The 22356-nt window shown below is 38.0% G+C and overlaps 1 long non-coding RNA gene across 2 annotated transcripts; it reads left to right on the plus strand.

Moving 5' to 3' along the window:
- The first annotated feature begins 359 nt into the window (after positions 1-359).
- On the plus strand, positions 360-21188 carry LOC124554184. Of its 2 annotated transcripts, XR_006968278.1 has the most exons (4): positions 360-422; positions 699-815; positions 2366-2452; positions 21081-21188. It is a non-coding gene; the product is annotated as an uncharacterized LOC124554184 (long non-coding RNA). The 2 variants fall into 2 exon arrangements; XR_006968277.1 differs by lacking the exon at positions 360-422 and having other exon boundaries at positions 618-815.
- The last annotated feature ends 1168 nt before the right edge of the window (positions 21189-22356 follow it).

Raw genomic sequence — 22356 nt, forward strand, 5'->3', positions numbered from 1 at the left:
ACAATGAACTCGCATTCCGGAGGACCACTGTTCAAACCCCAGTCCAGGCTCCCTGATTGGGTTTTCAGTGACTTTCCTAAATCGCTTCACGCAAATGCCAGGACAGTTCTTTTGAAAAGGCACGGCCGACTTCCTTCAGCAACGGGACCGATGACCTCACTGTTTAATCCCCTCCCCCAAATTAACCAACAAACGACTTTAATTTTTTTCCTAGCAGATATGCAGCTCTGATTCCAAGAATGTTAGAACGACCACCGTGGTAGGTTCTTTCTGCCGCACTGATTGACTTTGACCACAGCAGCAGGTAGAGTTCAGTAGTTCGTGTCATGCGTTTGTACGGTATTGAGTTGCGTTTTTTGTGTAATATGTAAGTGATTTGATGGTGGAGACAGGAAATCACGGAAAGAGACATATTGAGTGTGGTACTAAGTCAATACTTAATTTTTATTATCATTACAGCTAACTGTCTCGAATGAAGTAGTTTGACAATGCCTTGAAATGATGCTATAGTAACTGTTCGTACGATTATTATATTAGTTAAATTTCATTTATTGGGCACATTTGAACGATAAGTTTGTTCCACATTTAATTCTTGTATCATCCTTGGCGCTTCTGGTTATGGTTTGAGATAGTCTTAGAATTTCGTAAGTAATTATTTCAGGTTATGTGTATCAGAACCAAACACTTGTTATTTTCAGTGAGCTTGTGTTTCCGCATTGCGAGCAGGAGGTGACTAGTGTTTAGACAAACATATTAGCGCACATTACGTACCTGTGCTGTTCGGCAATTACGAAGAATACCAGATCGACGCTTGGGTATGTAATCTGCTTGCTGTTTTCGTTCTGTCCGATATAATTGCTAAATGTTTCCCGTGATTTAGCAAAGAACCGTCAGATATTTTGATGTGTTGTCTGTAATTACTGGAAAAGTGTGTATATGCTGTGGTGGTTAGAGAAAGTGAAGGTCAATGTGAAATACTTCGTGATTGACGAAAAAAAGACCCTCATGAAGTTCACACACACGCAGCATTCATAATGTTGTATTTACTTGTGTTGTGCATGCGAAGTTCGGTAACAATATTTGTGAAGGAAGGAATAGGGACAGTAAGAGTTCACTGTAATCTGATCTGTGGTTCGCTCGGGTTGTAGCGCAAACAGTAGTACTGCCGATACATCATATTCGTTAGCATACGTTAATGCAGAGTATCAGGGATGGGTTATGTTGGTATGAAAGAGAATGCTGTAGAAGGAATTCATTATGTTGCGTTTTCCATGGATTTTCAATGTGCCTATGTGCTCCATAGTTCAGTAAATAGTGTTAACTGCTGTTTGTAGTAATGTGCACGTCTCAATCTATGGAACGATATGGGAAATGTAATTGACTCTGTAAGGCCTAATGGGTATGTGTGATTGCCACCGACAAAAGCATCCGAAAACCACAGAACATTGTCATGGGTACGCTTATGAGAAAGTAATTTCACTAAGTCTTGTTAGAGGAATTTAATCGTTGTTAAATCTTGACAGTCAAGAATCATTTGTTTTTCTATGCAACGTGCAGGCAGCAGTGTGTGTTTTTTAGTGACTGGGTAAAGATTGCAGCATTGCTCTATATTGAGTTGATAACGTTGAATATGGATCACTGTATAAGGAAACAGTTTTTAAAAATACATACTAAACTGACTGAAAAAAAAGAAAGTTCTGTCTGTATGGGTGGATTTTCATGTTCAGCTTTTCTGAATACCATGAGCAAATATGGGTTTATAGATTGATTGAAAATGCAGCCAGTATGATTGAGAAATAATTCTTTTCTGTTCTTGCATACGTTGTTAAGAACATAATTATAAACGTCTTACATTATTCTATATATTAAGGAATTTGCAGGATACATTAACAGGCTTCGATATAGCTCAAGGCTAATTTTAATCTTTTATTCTTCATATGTAAAATTGTCTACAGTAAATAGATTTGTCTGGTAAATTCACTTTATCTTAGTTGCTTCACACGACACTTAGAAATTTATGTGGAAAAAGAATGATAAGTCAGCTACCATATTCAGAATAAGACTGATTACCACAAGCAAATGCTACTAAGTAACAGCAGTAACTGAAAGTCATTTGTTTCCACTGGGTGGGGTTTTTTGTTTTCTCTCAAACTGAGTTTTGTTTTCCATTAATGACAATGAGGCTTCAGAGTCCTCATAACCAGCAAGTTGTAAATCAGTTCATTTTGTCAGGTTCTTTGTCCCTCAGCCATTTTTAAATTTTTCATATGCAGCGACTCATTTGCTGCAACCAGAAAATACTGCCTGTGCACTATGTCGAATAATAACAATGTAAACGTATCGCTTTGGCTTTCTTGTTTTTCAGTGGCTTAGGAGGGCAATCATGGACTGCAAGGGAACTAGTTGGGTGAAAAAAGAGAAGAATGAAATATATGCTGAACCAGAATCCTTGGTAAATAGCTTCTTGTATTTTTTACCATCGTTTCATTAATTTCTTTGTGCAGTATGGTGTGTAAACAAGCAGATTACATGCCTTGTTGTTTGTCAGATGGAAAAGTAGGTATTGGTTTTGCTTCTTGACCAAACGAAGTTGTGAGTGTTGGGTGTGCAACATATTTGCAATGGATTGGTGTCTTGTAGTATATGATGCTGCTCTCTAATGTTTAATATGTTTCAAAATTACTGCAGTGTATTGTTAGTGTGATGTTGGCATCCCAGTAGTCAATGATCACATGTTTGCTGTCTACTAGGAAATTGTCAAATGTTCTTGAGTTGTGACATTAGCAATCACTTGTTACAAATTAATTTCCTGCTTTGAGATTTAGTTCGGTGTGTTGTTAATGTCTAGATTTGTTCTTTTTAGAAAGAGGTATTATTAATGGATATGACAAAGTAATATACGAGTGGACTCCACTTGCTAGAGTGCAGATGATTTAGCTACTACTGTAGATCGGTTGTATGGTTTGCTGGACGAATTGATCATATGCTATATTTGTGGTCAGTTTTTTTAAGTTGACCAGTGTTGCTTTCTCAGACAAGAGGGATATATATGTGGATTTATTGCAAAGACAATATTTGGCAGTCTATTTGTCATGGTGCCAGATGGAGAAATCTATACTCATGACCTACAATATTTCTTTCCTGGTGTATAATTTGTGCTATTGTTCATCTAATTGGTTTTATACCCTCAAAGTTATTGTTACTAATATTACCGTTCTTGATCTGTTTTTGTTTTGTCAGTAGGTATTCAGAATGTATTAAATATCTGGAAGTGGTAGGGGACCAAGAGTTCTTGATGAAATCCTTTGAGGAGCTTAAATACTATTAAATGAAAGAGCAGTTGGTAGTGTAATGTACAACCCTAAAAGGAAATGGTGGTAATGCTGATACTGAAAGGAAAAAACGAGTGTTACAGTTTTAACTACAGAAGTTTGGAATGTTTGCAGTGCTCTTTAACCAGTAGATCTTCACATTACCACTCTAACTATTTAGTATCCAATAAATTACTTAAATATTAATATAATCACAGAGTTAAACTGTGCGGGCTCAAGTATGACACGTCTGTAACATACAACATATGCTTACAGGTTTGGTGATCATAAAAGAAGTAATTATAGCAGAATGTCACTGTCAGCGTCAGGCAAATTAAAACATGCTGAAGTTACTGTTAGAGCTCACTCCTTGATTCATTTTTTCTGAGATTAGCAGGATTTTCAGTTTTCCAGTGTGTGGCCATCAACATTTTATGGAAAATTCACTCCTCATCGAGCTGGTTTTGAAAATATATCCTTCATTTCTTTCTTCATCAAAGCGCTGTAATTTGTTTCATGTAGCTAGATCAAAACACTCCTGTGACACTGTAAAGATGTCATTTGCTCTGAATCATTCATCTTGAGAGTTTCTCTAGAAGCAGTGAAAAAACAAATGTACACTCGCGCTAGACAATGTCATGTTATAAAATTAGCCTTGTCAGGTTTTTGTTATTGTCAGCTGCCAAAGTCTGCATCAAGTAGGACCTTCCTCCCCCTCCCAAAAGAAGAAAACCTTTGTGCTTCAAATTTCTCACTTACCTTTCTTTCTATGAACTTGGTGTGTGTAGTGTCGTGCTCATATTAAGGTTATTCATTCTTCTGGTGGTATTGTAGTTCGTGCATTGATATCAAAATGTCAGCAGTTGGTAAAGGCACATAGTTGTAGATATAGCACACATGCCTTTGCTGTACCAATCTTCTTATCACTTCTTTTTGGAACAACTACGGAAGTGATGACTATAATGCACCTTCATATCACGTGGTACATCTGTATTGTAAATGTATCTGTTTTTCCATTAGCTCAAAGCTGTGTAACTGAGCAATTGCTGTTGAAGCTTTTCATGTGAGGTTGTATCTGAACTGGTCCAATGGTGACAAGCAAAACTGTTGCCTCAGTTCTGTTTTCCAAAGAACAGAGAAATTAAAATCAAACACGGGAAATGTCAGGATAGAGTAATGATATACAAAGCATGTGTTCCAACTCAACACAATGAGGAGACCTTAGGTTGCAGGTAGGTAGAATGGATTGACTGCTAAATATTTAAGCTTTTAGACAAAGTAATTCACATGAGATACAGAACAACACTAGGCCATGAACACATCTAATGTGAGTATAAATCTGTTGGAGTGAGAGATAAAGAGGTGCTGTCGGGTGGGAAGTGAGGGATAGCAGGTTAGGGGTGGAGGTGATGCTGTGCTGCCTGTGGTATTGGTCAAGGACATGGGGGACAGAATAGGGCTGCTAGGTGCAGTGTTGGGAGGCTGTGTGGGGCATGGGGGGGGGGGGGGTGGAGTTGTGGGATAGGTGTGTGCAGTACTAGAATGAGAGCAGGGTAGGGAATAGGTGGGGTGAAACATACAGACTAGTCAACGTTGAGGCTTATGGGGATAACTGATATGTTGTACGAAGAGTTTCCATTTGCACGATTTAGAAAAGCTTGTTAAGTGTGGGCGTTTTTTTTTTTAATGTGCTCCCAAAGATGGAATCTTTGCTCATCTTCAACCTACCCTGCCACAAGACACCAATCATTTTCTTCACTGAGCTCCACAGTTCCTGCTCCTTTACCATTTGGCACCCTGCTCATCATTGTCAGTGCTATCACCCTCTATAATTACATCCCCCAACACCCATGGCTTTCTGTTACTGAACAGTATCTTTCCTAGTGTCTGACTCTCTCCTAACCTACAGCCCCTTCCTGGTCGCCATGACCAACTAGATTATCACCCACAATTCTCCATTGAAGGCACTGCTTACAAACAAATCTACAGAAATCAAAGAGCATTTGTATGGCACCATGTTCTGCCAGTTCATTCATATGCCACCTAGAGGATTCCTGTCTAACCACCCAGAATCACAAACCCTTCACCAGATCAAATTCGTTGATGACATTTTTATGATCTTATTTGTTTGTTTATTGAACCTGATCTGATTAGGTCCATCAGGCCCTCTATTAAATTGGACCACGGCTTCACAATTACTGTACCCTTTTTGTATCATATTTTCCTGAAACTAAGTTTTTATATGACAAATAGTATTACAATGATTTGTGTGTCTCAATTAGCAATGTCAGTGAATAATACTATGAACTAAAAGTTAATACTGGCAGTACTTCTACTACTACAGTTGATAGCACTAGTGGTGCTAGTAGTGGTGGTGGTGAAAGAATTTGAAGGAGTGCAAGGTAGATTTTTTTCTGATACAGTGTGTTATGGGGAAAGGAAATATAAGGAGACTCCACCAGGTAAGAATATTTGAAAATATTGTGGTTGCAAGGAATATGCTAAGGGTCACACTGAGGCCTGCACAGCCTAAAATTTCCTTTCGAGGGTTCTCCCAGAAACAGATCTCCCATGCCTTGTCTTGTCCGTCGCAAATACAGAAGGGTCCAATTCCACCCATTTACTTTGATACATGACGTCACAAATATGGCAGAAGCAACCATACACTAAGACTCCAATATGGGTGCCTATGACATCATTATGTAAACATGACCACTAACATGAAAATACAATTAAAAACACACACACACACACACAAACACACACACACACACACACACACACACACACACACACACACACCCAGTCCACTGTGCACTTTTTATTTTCCCTTTCTCAGTTACTCTCCTCCCCTTCCCCTCCCACAATACAGCTTCCCAAAACTGCCGTTATCTACCCATACTGTCTCTGCCACATCCTTGCATGGTGTCACAGAGAACACATTATCTTCCCCCCACCCCTCCTCCCACCTTTACATTGCAATCCCTCTCTCCCTGTCTCTGCTGCCTCATACCTCACAACCCACCCTAACAGTTTGTTGCTCATGCTAAAAGCAGATGGTCATGTCTCAGTTCTTGGAGACTGTGTGTGTGTGTGTGTTTTCTATTTCAGAAGAAGGGCTTGTCCAGAATCTCAATTTTTAACACCTTTTCATTGTACATGTCTCTGAGTCAGTATAGAAAGTAAACGTGCCAAATTTCATGTTGATGGCAAAGTGAACTGGGAAAAACACAACAACCAAATCTGGAAGAAAAGCCCTCAAGATTGTTGTACCTGATGTGTAAACTGAGAGTAGTGTTTGGTTGTAACACGCTCTGTATGTCATATTTTGGTTCCTTTGTCAGATACATGTTTATTCTGCTGATATCAGTGGCATAAAAAATCTGTGGAATATGCTAGGCAGAACATGTAGTGGTACCTGTATTTGTTTACCAGGCTTAAAATACTGATAGTTTTTGATATCTCTATGACTCGGCTGTTGGCATCAGGAAGAATGGTAAGGAATGTGTTGCCAGGACACAGTTTACAAACAAGATACTGCAAGTAATGCAAACATCCACATCCCAAGGCATGGGCTAGCAAGAACAGGAAACTCTCACAAAGTGAATGACCTCAAAAGTTTTATTTATTATTCCCTCCCTGCTTCATCCACATCATTTCAAATTTTCAAAATAAAGCTGTGTGATTGGCTAATAGAAAATCCATGTTACAATTAGTTGTATGGTGTGGGTATTGTTGATTTCAATATTAAAGATTCTGGTTGTACCCACTGATTTCACTACACAATTGTTTTTTTATATGATGAAGCGCATTTCGTATAAAATAGTTACCGATAAGTAAATAAAGATTATGGGAGTAGGAAATATGATTCAAAGTGGCAGCATAGGAAAATGATGTGCAAGATGCTAATAAATTTTCAAATTTCTTGTCACTGATCATTCATATAACTTTTAGATCACTACCATTGAAATACACCTTAATGACTGTCACTGAGAAGGCCACTCTGAAAAGAATGAGTCATTTATTTTTTGGGAGTGTCATAGACTTAAAATATGTGATAATTTTTTGTAATATATCTAAAATTGTCTTCTTAAAAGAACTCCTGGCAGATTTTTTAAATGGATGAGCAAGTGAACCAACAGGTAATTCTAGAATTTGTGTGACTGTGTGAAATTAAGCAGTGTTATGTTACGGCTCAATTTTGGTGAATATAATATAGATTGGCTTGATGCACTTGCCCTTGCTAGACTACCCTCCACAAACCTCTTAATCTCTGATGACTGTCACCTCCTACATCCATTTGAACTTGCTTCTTGTCTTCAAGCCATAGTATCCCTCTACACTTTTTACCCTCACATATCCCTCCATTACCAACTTGACTATCTCTAAAAGCCTCAGAATTTGTGCTATTAACAGGTTCCTTGTGTTAGTGAAATTGGTCCCTATGTTCCTCCCTCATTTGTTGTTTCGTTTACCCATCAAATCTTCAGCATTCTTCTGTATCACATTCCAGATGCTTCCATTCTCATCTTGTCTGAATTGCCTATCATTTGTTCGACTGCCATACAGGGCTGCACTGCAAATATCTTCAGAAAAGGCTTCCTAACACTTAAATTTATATTAGATGTGAACAGTCCTCTTTATTAGGCACATGTTCATTGATATTGCTAGTCTTCACTTAATTTCTTTCTTACTTCGGCCATTGTCAGTTACTTTGATGCCCAAATAGCGAAAGTTGTCTACTACTTTTACTGTCTCATTTTCTAGTCGAAACTCAACATTGCCTGATTTATTTCAGCTAGATTCCATTGCTTTTATTGATGTTTGTCATACAATCTTCTTTAGTGATGATATCCAATTTTACTCTTCAGAGTTTTACCGCCCACACATCCCTTCATTGACAGTTTCAAGATGCCTGTTTTGATAGAATTACATTGTCATTGGTAAACACACAGTTTGCTTTACTTTCATCCAGATTTCCTTCGTGTCTTCGTCGTACAGAGTGCATATCAGATGTAGGCTACAAGCCTGTATCATTTCCTACTCAATGCTTCCCTTTCATGTCTTTAAAGTCTTACAACTGGTGCCTGGTTTCTGTGAAAGTTGCAAACCAACTTTTGCTTCCTGTCTATTTATTCTGCTGCTGCCCAAATTCCAAAGAGTGCAGTCAACTCCACATTCTCAAAAGCATTTCAGTAAATCTGCAAAAGCTGTAAACACAATTTTGTTTTCATTTAACTCATCTTCTAAGGTAAGCCATAGTATCAGTATTGCCTTGTGTTACATGTTTCTGGTACCCAAAGTGATCTTATGTAAGGTTAACCCTCTAAAAGCTTTTCCATTCTTGCAAGCATGTCATATTAATCTGATAATATTCACACCTGTTAGCACCTGCCTTTCTTCAAATTTGAATTATTACATTCTGGTTGATGTATGACTGGATGTCAACTATCTCATATCTTGCACAAAGGTGGAATAATTTTGTCATGGATGGCTTTCCCATTTATCCCAATATTTCTGAGGGAATGTCATCAACTGCAATGGTCTTGTTACTACTTCGCTCTTTCAGTGCTGTATCAAATTCTGGTCATATTATGATATCTCCAGTCATGTCTACAACTACTTCCTTTCCCCTTTCTGGAGCAAGTTTGTTCCCCTTTGCCTTACAACCATTCTTGTTTCGCCATATTGCATGTTCTGTCAACATCATTCCAGTAATGTCTGTATTCCCTTTTGTCTGCTTAAATAGCTACATGTTTGTATTTTCTCTTCTCATCAATTAAATTCAGTATCTCATGAGTTGTGAAGGTATTCCTACTAGGCCTTACTTTTTACCTATGTTTCCTCCTGCCTTCACTGTTTCATCTCAAAGCTGCCTATTCATCACCCAGTATATACTTACCCTCTATTTATCACTTGTTGCCTAATGCTCATTTTCAAACCATCAATGAGTTTTGGTTCATGCAAGTTTATCTAAATCCCATGTACTTAAATTCTACTTTACCATTTCTTCAACGTTACTCTGCAGTTAATAAAAACAACTCTAGCCAGAGTCCACATCTAGCACTAGAAATGTTTTGTAGTTTACATTCCTGTTTCGAAATCTTTGTTTTTGACATTACATAATCTGTTTGAAACCTTTTGGTTTCTCCATGTTATTCCACATACACAAGCTTCTTTCATGATACTTGAAGAAAGTGTTTGCAGTGACTAATTCATGCAATGTGCAAAATTCTACCAGGCAGCTTCCCCCTTTCAGTCATTTGTGCCATTGGATGTTCTCTTAACTATTTTACATCCTGTTCCTACCATTGAATTTCATTATCTTCTAGAATTGGCTGTCATCATCAAACTTTTTCCTATTCCATTCTTCTGCTGGTCTGGTTGCCATACAAATATCTACCACTGTTGTATTTTCTTCATGCCTATTTCAGCTATGGTAATTTATTGTTATTGCTGTTGACAATAGCTTACTCATGTGCCTATTTTCTTGCTCATTACTAGGGCTCTCCCTGCATGACCCCTATTTGATTTTTTGTTGATAATCCTGTACTGGCCTGACCAGAAGTCTTGTCCTTTTTGACACTGCACTTCAGTTTGTTCAACAACTGAATACAACCTATCCACTTTTGCTATTTGAAGTCTCTAACCTTCCTAGGCTGTTGTTGTTGTCTTCAGTCCAGACTGGTTTTTTGTGTGTGTGTGTGTGTGTGTGTGTGTGTGTGTGTGTGTGTGTGTGTGTGTGTGTGTGGAGGGCTCTATGATTTTTACCCTCCACACTGCCCTCCTATACTACATTGGGGATCCATTGATGCCTCAGAACATGTCCTACCCACCGATCCCTTCTTCTAGTCAAGTTGTGCCACAAATTCATGATCTCCCTGATTCTATTCAGTAACTCCGCATTAGTTACATGATCTACCCATCTAATCTTCAGCAGTCTTCTGTAGCACCACATTTAAAAAGCTTCTGTTTCCTTACACACACACACACACACACACACACACACACACACACACGTGCAGAGAGCTGAGACCACACAGCCAAGCTGTGGTCTCAGCTCTCTGAGACTGCAATCGTGAGTGTCTGCGAGCGTGCGTGCAAGGGTGCACATGCCTACTGCTGACAAAGGCCTTAATGGCCGAAAGCCTTAATTGTGTGAATCTTTTTATTGTGCCTATTACGACTCAGCATCTCTGCTATATGGTGAGTAGCAACTTTCCTTCTCTGGTATTGTTACATTCCATCCTGGATTTTCCATTGTTTGATGTTTGCTTCTATTCTCTTCTTGTTTAAACTTTGTCGTCCGTGTCGTCCACTTCCATACAAGACTGCACTCCATACAAATACTTTCAGAAAAGACTTCCTGACACTTAAATCTATACTCGATGTTAACAAATTTGTCTTCTCAAGAAAAGCATTACTTGCCATTGCCACCCTACATTTTATATCCTGTCTACTTTGACCATCATCAGTTATTTTTCTCCCCAAATAGGAAAGCTCATGTACTACTTTGTGTCTCATTTCCTAATATTAATCCCTCAGCATCACTGATTTAATTCGACTACATTCCATTATCCTTATTTTGCTTTTGTTGATGTTCATATTATATTCTCCTTTCAATACACTGTTCCTTCTGTTCAACTGTTCTCCAGGTACTTCACTGTCTCTGACAGAATTACAATGTCATCGGCGAACCTCTTCTCCATGGATTTCAATTTCTGCTTCAAATTTTTCTTTTGTTTTCTGAACTGCTTGCTCAGTATACAGATTCAATACCATCAGGGATAGGCTACAACCCTGTCTCACTCCCTTCCCAACCGCTCTTTCACTTTCATGCCCTTCGACTCTTATAACTGCCATCTGGTTTCTGTACAAATTTTAAGTAGCCTTTCGCTTCCTGTATTTTACCCCTGCCACCTTTAGAATTTGAAAGAGAGTATTCCAGTCAACATTGTCAAAAGCTTTGCCTAAGTCTACAAATGCTAGAAACGTAGGTTTGCCTTTCCTAATCTTTCTTCTAAGATAAGTCGGAAGGTCAGTATTGCCTCACGTGTTCCAACATTTCTGCGGAATCCAAACTGATTTTTCCCAAGGTCAGTTAATACCGGTTTTTCCATTCATCTGTAATGTATTTGTGTTAGTATTTTGCAGCCATGACTTACCAAACTGATAGTTTGGTAATTTTCATGTCTGTCAACACCTTCTTTCTTTGGGATTGGAATTATTATATTCTTCTTGAAGTCTGAGGGTATTTCACCTATCTCTTACATCCTACTCACCACATGGTAGAGTTCTGTTAGGTCTGGCTCTTCGAAGGCTATCAGTAGTTCTAATGGAATGTTGTATACTTGCAGGGCCTTGTTTCGACTCGGGTCTTTCATGGCTTTGTCAAACTTGTCACACAGTATCATTTCTCCCATTTCATCTTCATCTACATCCTGCTCTATTTCCATATATTGCCCTCCAGTACATCACCCTTCTATAGACACTCTATATAATCCTTCCACATTTCTGCTTTCTCTTCTTTTCTTAGAACTGGGTTTCTGTCCGAGCTCTTGATATTCATCCAAGTGCTTCTCTTTTCTCTAAAGGTCTCTCTAATTTTCCTGTAGGCAGTATCTATCTTACCCCCTAGTGATATATACTTACCCCACTAAGGTATGTAATACTCCACACTCAGACATATAGACTGCCTGGCCTGCTTTTCCTGGTAACATCCTCCTGAGTAGCCTCTGCTTGGAGATCTGAATGGGGGATTATTTTACCTCCAGAATATTTTGCCTAAGATAATTTTGTACAGAAAAGCTGCATGCTCTTGAGAAGAAAAAAACAAACATAGCTACAGAATGAGATTTTCACTCTGCAGCGGAGTGTGCTCTGATATGAAACTTCCTGGCAGATTAAAACTGTGTGCCCGACCGAGACTCGAACTCGGGACCTCTGCCTTTCGCGGGCAAGTGCTCTACCAACTGAGCTACCGAAGGACGACTCACGCCCGGTACTCATAGCTTTACTTCTGCCAGTTCGCAGGAGAGCTTCTGTAAAGTTTGGAAGGTAGGAGACGAGGTACTGGCAGAAGTAAAGCTGTGAGTACCGGGCGTGAGTCGTGCTTCGGTAGCTCAGTTGGTAGAGCACTTGCCCGCGAAAGGCAGAGGTCCCGAGTTCGAGTTTCGGTCGGGCACACAGTTCTAATCTGCCAGGAAGTTTCAAACATAGCTACAGTTTCCCTTTGCTTTCATCCACTTGCAGTATTGGCACAGGAAGTTGGTTAATGCTACAAGGCCAGGTCAGTTGATCATACAGACCATTGCTCCTGCAACTGCTGAAAAGGCTTTTGCCTCTCTTGAGGAACCATGTGTTAGCTTGATTTCTCCTCAGATAATACTTATTCGTGTTTGCACCTAACTGTTTTCAGTATCGTTGACATGCCAGCAACCCTACCTTGGCAGTGTCCATGGTTCATTTGGGGTGGGGTCTGTGCAGTATTGTTTAAAGTGCTTTCTTGGAGCAGAAGAAATAGTCTTAGCATGTATATTTGTAGAATTACTTCGTTATCTATATGAACACAAATAACAATTCTGAGAGCATGTGTTTGTACACATACAAACAAACAGATGAAAACTGTTGCTATGTCTTAGATATGAGGCTGTAACTCCTGGTTTCAGGATCAGTTACTTTAACAATTACCATAACCAAGCATGCCTCCAGGGCTGCCAAGGGGATATCACTTGCGTGTCCTCATAGATTTTCATCTTAGGTTCAGGATTTTAAGGTCAGTGACCAGCCAATAATTTTGTAAAGCAGTATGACACAGTTCTCCATAGAAGTAGAAACAAGAAATGCATTTGGCAGTCGGGTAATTTGTGAGTGCTGATAAGTATAAAAAATTTAATATATAGTTTGTAGCTGAGTGCATAGGATAACAGTATAAAAATCATAAAATTTGTGGTTCAGTTAACACTAATTGCTACCGGTTCTTTTAGTTTTATTTACATTCCATATGTAAAACGAATGTTAATTTTATATCATGCTGAATCATACTTTATTAAAATTATTTTTAATTATAAGTTACATAAAAATGCAAGTATTGTTGAAAAATTACAATTTGGTACAAAAATGGAGAGCATCAAATTGAAAATAAATAAATCTCGCAGAAATATATCAAAATTTTTGTTTTAATATGTCGAATGTTGAAAAAATGTAATTTTTACTAAACCATTACAATTCAGTATTTGTTAGATGTGCGAGTTGTTAGTAGACATGGAAGTTTTCAAAAATTAGTAGTTCCGACTAGAAGATTCGAACCAGCAGCTTTTTCATTAAGGCACTTTTGTGCTATAGTCTCAATTACCAGCAATTGTGTTAGTAATTAGGAAATATTTTTTAGTTGACATCACTCAGAAATCTTCTGATCATAAAAGTCAAATTTTTGTAGTTGTTTGGTAACTGCTTAGTGCTGGTTTAGGAAATTGATGTTCCAGCACTAAACTCGAAATACTCTAAATCTGAAGGAAATTGAAGAGGATGATTTGCAAGATACCATTTTCAGTCAAGTTCTTATTATTGCAGGGATGTGTCCATAATGGTTAAGGTGACAGCCCATGAAATGCAAGAAATCCAGGTTTAACTCATCAGTGCAGTCAAAATAAATTTTTATGTCTGTTGTTTCATAGACAATTCTCTAATATTAGGCAGTCATTGGATCGAATTGTGAATGTTTCTGATCAGCATAATTTATCTGGTATTCAAAATTGTATTGGCTGACTGCATTGCAGCAGAATTGTGAGTGAATAGAGCAACTGATTTTAATTGATCAATGACTGTAGGATCCATTTTTATTCTTGCAGAGGAACTGTTTTCTTTCCAAAATCATATAGGAGAACAAAATTATCTGCTGTTCAGGTCTTTAGGTCCAAACATGTTTCCTGTGCCTCTTCTTAAAAACTGAAATGACCTGTGCATTTTTCTATTCCCATGAAAAGCCACTGTTCCATAAATTAACACTTCAATTGCCAGAGGTTGTTCTGCAAGATCTACTTGTTTTGTTTAATCTGATGGCTGCCACTTCAGGTCTAGTGGCCTACTGTGTAGAAAAAGTTTGGTTTTTCCTTCTCCCTCATGTCCCCACCTTAGTCAATTATGTATCTGTCATTTTAGTATCCATGCTGCAACCAAAAATGTGAAATGCATTTTTATGTTCTTTAGTGGAGAAACTTTCTAAGGCAAAGCATTGTAATTATGACTTTTCTGTTACTGTCATCCGTTTTGCTACCACGTGCATCATTGTCAACTTGCCTTTGTAGAGTTATCTTTGATCCCTTTTCTAACATTTTTGTTCAGAAGTTCTGGGGTTTTCGTTTTTTGTTTCATGTTTTGCAAGATATGATCTTGCTTATAAATTAATGGAAGACTTCTTATATAGGCTGTCTTGGTGGTTCTCATATGTTCAACTTCAGGTTGGCCATGGGGATTCGGGGGATCTAGCTTCATTTGAATTTGCTGTACAGATATCTGCTGTCATGTAACTATGTAATGTTGTTAACATTTGCAGATCCTCACCGTATTCCACAACATTCCCCACACTGGGTGTATTGGCTGTTGCATCATGTTTGATCAGCTTACCAGGTTTGTTAGGCAGAAGTATATTCCTATCTTTCAGAATTTGTTTTTAACAGTAGCAATCTGTGATGCTTCAGTAGTCCAGTGCTCATGTTCCAATCTCTGTATTTAGAGAATTTATTATTTTGAGCATGTTTATTGCTAACAGAATAAATATTTCCCTGTTGTATGTGTTTTCTAAACAGTTGCACAGGCTAATGTTTTGGAAAACATGTTTTGTAGATTTTCACAGGAATTTTTGTTCTCACAGCTGTGCTAATGTCACAGGATGTGATTTTGAGATGAATGAGTTCAGATTGTCCTCTGGAAATTTAGATCTACGTTTTCCATGGATTCTCTAAATTTCTTCAAGGAAATGGATGGACAGCTCCTGATAAAATGACATGGCTCATGTTGTCTGTATTTGCTCAACCTCATGTCATGTTGTACTTTATTGATGTAATTTTCCTCCACATCTTTCTCTGCATCTAAAGGCATACATCTTCAGTTATGTAGCTAAGAAGTATATATATCCTGTCACTACAGTATGATAGAGAAATTCGATTGTATACATTATTTACCAGACTATATCTTAAGCATTAATCTACTATGATGGATGGATGTTGGAACTCAAATGTTCTTTTTTTTCCCCTCATCACATTTGACACTTTAAAATTATTTTTTCCTCACGTTTGATACTTATCTTTATGCATATTTCAAATTTCAGTAACACGCAATGAGATATATAGAGATTTATTTCATTGTACAGTACTGATTTTTCATGATAATAAAGCTATTACTGCCTGTATTCTGTGGTGCATCTTTCTAATGGGTCCTCTGTATGGAATATCAGATTTTGTAGCTAATCATTTCTAATTTTCCTTTCGGTATTCTGTGTATAATGCCACTGTTAGGTAATGAAACTCTGGATCTTGTCTTGAATGCTTACATACTTTTCCTAGAGTACGAGGATTTCTTCTTGAATGGGTGTGAGGCTACAAATTAAAGTGTTTTGGGTTCAGTCCCAAGCATCATCTGTCACTTTTTCTATGTGGAAAATGACAGTTTCCATTCCAGTGTGAAGCTCTAGGTCTTCATGTAACTTACTATGTCAGTGAGTTCAGAAGTTGGAGGAAGCCAGTGGCATACCACATCCAGTAAGACAAAGCCTAATAGAGCTCTAAGCTGTTAATAACTACTTCTACTTCTACATCCATACTCCGCAATCCACGTGATGGTGTGTGGCGCAGGGTACTTTGAGTACGTCTATGAGTTTTCCCTTCTATTCCAGTCTCGTATTGTTCGTGGAAAGAAAGATTGTTGGTATGCCTCTGTGTGGGCTCTAATCTCTCTAATATTATCCTCAAGGTCTCTTCATGAGATATACATAGGAGGAAGCAACTTACTGCTTGACTCCTCCTGAAGATATGTTCTTGAAACATCAACAAAAGCCCGTACCGAGCTACAGAGCATCTCTCTTGCAGAGTTTTCCACTGAAGTTTATCATCTCCATAACGGTTGCGCAATTATTAAATGATCCTGTAACGAAGCGTGCTGCTGTCCGTTGTATCTTATCTATCTCTTCTATCAACCCTATCTGGTACGGATCCCACGCCGGTGAGCAGTATTCAAGCAGTGGGTGAACAAGTGTGTTGTAACCTACTTACTTTGTTTTCGGACTGCATTTCTTTAGGATTCTTCCAATGAATCTGTAAGGCATCTGCTTTACCGACGATCAATTTTATCTGGTCATTCCATTTTAAATCACTCCTAATGCCTACTCCCAGATAATTTATGGAATTAACTGCTTCCAGTTGCTGACCTGCTATATTGTAGCTCAATGATAAAAGATCTTCTATGTATTTGCAGCACATTTCACTTGTCTACATTGAGATTCAATTGCCATTCCCTGCACCATGCATCAATTCGTTGCAGATCCTCCTGCATTTCAGTAAAATTTTCCATTGTTACAACCTGTCAATATACTACAGCATCCGCAAAAGGCCTCATTGATCTTCCCATGTTATCCACAAGGTCATTTATGTATATTGTGAATAGCAATGGTCCTACAACACTCCCCTGTGGCACACCTGAAATCGCTCTTACTTTGGAAGACTTCTCTCCATTCAGAATGACGTGTTGCGTTCTGTTATCTAGAAACTCTTCAATCCAATCACACAACTACCTCCAAGTTGTTGAAAGCTTCACTTTTACATTGGGTTTGCATTAGTTTTTGTGACATTTGAGATGTATTTTCCTGAGTACCAAAATTAGGTGACCCACACTTAGATCTCCATTTACCTGCTTATTGTCTTTACGGGTGGTTTTATAATCTAAAAAATGCATTCTGCATATAACCTGCTACTTGTTTAGTTCCTTCTTGACCATAGTGCCCTCATGGGCTTTGCAGAGGTACCTTATCATCTTCCACTGAATAACACAGGTCAGAAAATAGGGAGCTGAGATCATCATAAAACCAAAAAATATTCTTATTGGAGCCTTCACTGTGGCACAGGCAGAGGAGAGAGAGAGAGAGAGAGAAGTTCCAACTTAGTGTCAAACCCAAGTGATCATAAATAGTGATTGACACAGGAATATAAACATTGTTCTCAGTAAAGAAAAGAATTATAGCTTGTGAGTGGAGTTCTACGAAATGGACATGAAATTTTGTGGTGCAACAAAATTGCTTCACAGGTAGGGATTTGGTGATTAGCCAACCAAACTCACAGGAACATAATTCAGTTGCAGATGATGATCTATCAGTACGTAGAAAAATAGAGTATCATATGTAAACTAGAAATATAGAAAAATTAGGTAACAGTGAAAAGTCATAAATTGTTATGAGATCTTGAAACATGTAGCTGAATAAAAGTACTCACTGATGATGGCAGAAAAATGCTGAATCATTTTTGGGCATTTGTAAACAAAAAGTTTCCATAACAGGTTCATCAGAAATTCCAGTAATTGTACTAGACATTACTCACACACCATTGGAATACCACATCTCAGATGGAACTTTGGTGAACACAAGATGTTGACATGCGTCTTATTCCCTGTACTTTTATACTCAACACATTATTTTATTTTTCTAATCTTGTTACATAAATAACTCAGAGTTGCGAGTATCATTTGTTGGAAAGATGATGTAGGGATATGCATCAACTTCTCCACAGTGGTATGTGTCACCACATTTCTTCATAGTGGTGTGTATCACTATACAAGGCTGCTGTGTGTCTGAGTCTCACTGTTCTGACACTGAATTTCACAGTGAAGAGCAACCCCTCTTTGTTTGGTTGGATGCTGCAGTGAGGCATTCTTCAGGCCCAAATAAGCGAGTTGCATTGGTTTGGGTGTCCAATCAACAGTACTCTGCACATCATGGAGCCAGTACCCCCCCTTTCCTTTTGACTGAAGACAAACCAGCAAAGTCAAGAGCACCAGAAAGCTTATGAGCCTGTGGCATCTTGACTGGAACCAGGGGCTACTGTCATTCCTTAGTCCTTGCCATGCAGACCTGATAAGTGCAGGTACTTTAGGTGGACATACGTTACCTTGAAATAGCTTTTATGTGCCCCCATTAATAATATAGTTCAAGTCAACAATTCCTGTGGACAGGTTTATTAGCTAAACTTCACAAACAGTGCTCCACGTACTGCACTAGTTTATGGTGGAAAGTACATATTTCTATCATGTCTCTGGACCAGTTTGTTGGCAGCCAATGGGAGGATATTACATCATAGACAATGCACAGCTGTTAACCATCTCAGTCCTGCCATTAACATACAAACTAATCATTGTGTGGATGGCCTTTACTTCACAGCATGCTTTTGATACATGTTGACAATTCTGTTAATGTAATATAATCATATGTGTGTCTATACAGAACACATGTGCAACTTTGATTTTGAAATTTTATTAATTTTATCTGACATACAATCCTGGTTTTGGTGAGTGGTATTGTCTGCATAGTTGTATCTTCATGTTCTTCTGCTGCTTACAAGAGGTTCTTATATTGGGGTGAAGAGCAGTGTTTCACTGCCTCTCTTCAAATACTATTAACAGCTTTCTCTCAGAGATGGATCTATGTTGTGACAGACTTGATATATTGCCTTCTCTGAGGTTTAGGTTAGCCTCAAAACTGACACTTTTCCCTTATTTCCTGTTTTTGTCCACAGTCCTGCTGGATACAAATCAATATCGGAAAGAAGAGTGCAAAAATAATTGATGAAAACCCAGTGTTACATTAAGTGTTACATGTTTTTTTGTTTGGCCACTGCAAACAGGCTTTTTCCCTGAACATTGACTTTGATCCCAGTCTAACATCTGATATGTCAAGGTAGTTGTTAGATTAAACACTGTGTTTGTCTCTCCATTGAATTAAAAATATGTCATTGGCTACATAAATCAGCTTTTCAGCCATCATAACTTCCCATTACAGCCTGCAACAGGTGTTACCAATATACACTTAGGGGTTGGAGAGGGGATGGCCCATGAAAAAGTTGTACCAGCTTATCTTGGATGGTCATATTTTCCTCCAGGGTTGCAGATGCATAACTTCATTTCCTGTCGGAGGTGTTTTTTACCTTTATAAATAAAAAGAACTTCGCAAAGAACTTGTGTGGCTTCCATGTGCAAAATAGTAGTGAGAAGCATTTTAACTAGCTTGCTGCATCAGTGTTTCCACATTCACACTGGGCAAAACCAAAGTACCATCTTCAAACTTGTAGCTATCAAGACATGTACTTGATGCAGTCATCTACATGGTGCCATGACTCACCCCACACTACTGTCAACAGTTTCCTTATTGTGGTGGTTTGTGACATTATTCCATGGTGTCAAAAGACCCCTATGTCATAATTATAATGTCATATGAACCAAATTACGTTACATGTAATTGAAAGTTCTGCTGTCAGCCGATTGTAATGGATACATTCAAATGCCCAAATGATATTTGGAGTTTCTCATAAATGGCCAGTTCTGTTTTCTTGCAGATTCTATTTATAGTATATTGATGGAAATAGGCTGCAACGGGGCAGGAAGGACTGGAACCATCCAAAAATAAAATTAACTTTAATTCCAAAATAAAAATAAAGAAATGCTATTGTGATGTGTCAAGTGATTCAATGTGAATTCCATTTGAACAAGTCATAGTTCTGACTTCCAATAAATATTAGTAATATCAGGTCCAATATCTAAAAAGGAAACAAAAAGTGAATATTTCCATTACACAGTAAAAATAAGTTAAATAGCAGGGTAGAGGAATAGAATTTAAAGCTAATCAAATACTATAACAGAAAGCTTAGGTTACATAAAAGTAACTTTTGTTTTGTAAAATTTTATGTTCTGCTTTATAAAGGAGTTAGCATCTGAACCAGTATTTTACATGTAATAAGAGAGCTTGCAGTTGATCTTGGACTTATGAAAAGAGTGGAGAGCTCAATAGAATTGTATTACATGCTTGAAGCCATTGACCACATCACACTTCACCAAACATTTTGCAGGCAATTGACCAGTTTTTCCTACTCCTGCACACTTCAAATGCGAAAGGTTCTCTATTTGGCTTCATTCATGCAGCACACAATTCAGTTTAGTAATGTTACTGGAGTTTCTCAAGTCATGCAATTGCAAATATCATAATAATAATAATTCATGTTGGCACCTACACAAACACTTCGAGTAATCAACATCTTCCATTCATTAGCAAATACAGTGCATTTCTGTGCAGATAAATTTATTCAATTCCTCACAATAATGAATAAATGAAATGGTATTGCATTAGTGCAATTTTCTTTGATCCAACTACCCACAATAACATGTCTCCCTTGCAAAATGAGCAAAATTTAAGTTGAGAAAAATATCATGTGTGTGTGTGTGTGTGTGTGTGTGTGTGTATGTGTGTGATAGGAGGAGCTGCTTGGCAAGGATGAAATAATTTGTTGTGTAGTTGATGTCTGATGTGTCTATCTCCAAATTAAACAGTCTTGGTTTCAAATGTATGGATCAATTGGAATGAAAGTATATCTAATTTAACGTGACACATTTTCTTGTTACCTAATGCCAGTAAGTGAATACATGTGACCAATAGGTTTTTTAGCCCCACATGATGTGTAACCACCAATCAAGTGCAAGGGACAGAAGCTTTGAATATGCCATTCTTTCTTTTTTCAGTTTATTGAAGGTCCGCTAAAGATTGTAATGCCTAGTCTCCATATAAAGCAAGACCAAGAACTGAAACAGGAGGATGGCATTGAGCGTGATGTAAGTTTTCACATCAGTTATGTATTGTACCTGAAGTACTGTATGAATATCATGAAATGCATTGGGTGCAGTATATTTCAGTGATCATAAATGATGAAACATTAAAACCTAGGATATTAGCACTCCTCCAGAATGTTTATAGAATTTCAATTGACTGTAGGTATATTGTTCTGTTGTGTAATGGTATTTGAATGAAACTTGTAGGAAACATAAGTTTATTAACTGTAACCCACAGTAATTTTATTGTACATGGAAATAATGAATGCCTCAAATTTGTTCTTGGAACAAATGTACCAAAGATGACTTCTTTGCAGCAGCTGTCAATTTATTTGCTGCTGTCAGAGTTCTATAATAGAAAAGATGTAAGAGGTAAAGCAATCAACTGTAAGCAGTATGTTATCAGATAAGTATTGTGTTTGTCATACTATTTCTTTTCGCTGAAGTATTTAATGAAAAACAAACTGCATTACTGGAATTGTGTTTGTTCTGTGTAAAGATAATGGGTTTATCCAGTATGTATGGCATAAATTTACAGTGTAATGGAACATTGCTTATCCCAAACTGCTTGCAAAGAGAAAACATGATAGCAAGAATTTTTGTAAACAGCATTAAATTCAGTACATTATGCTGATTGTGAAATTCCATATTAGTTTGATTAACTATCACCATAGTGTACTAAATTTAATGCTGACAAAGGTTTGTCAGATCTCCAGCCACATGGTAGCATTGATATCATGCGATGATTCAGGAAGTCATATTACCCATCTTCTTGCGTAGTGTCGAAATTCGTGGGGAGTGGGCTATTTATATGTGCCAGCACCCCCCTCCACTAGACCTCAGGTGGCTGCAGTGGTGGGGATGGTGGCCGCATTTGGTTATCGGTGTAAGCATTATGTCTGTGTCCACAGCGGAGGTCGTTGACGGTCGTGCTTCCGATGGATTGTCACTATCGCAGGGTTCCATGGTGCGCTGAGTTGGTATCCATCATATCTGTTGATGAGATTGTCATGAATCCTTATTTCTATGGATTGTTTGATAATGCTTTCCCAGAAGCCAGATGTTCAGCACAATACTTTCGTGTTTTCGAAGTTGAAGGTGTGTTCTGATGTGGCTGATTTTTCTGTGTGGCCTAGTCGCACACATCGGATATGATCTCCGCAGCTTTAGATATACAGTGCTGTGTTAG

This window comes from Schistocerca americana, chromosome 11, assembly GCF_021461395.2.
Source record: "Schistocerca americana isolate TAMUIC-IGC-003095 chromosome 11, iqSchAmer2.1, whole genome shotgun sequence".
NCBI classification, from domain to species: Eukaryota; Metazoa; Arthropoda; class Insecta; order Orthoptera; family Acrididae; genus Schistocerca; species Schistocerca americana.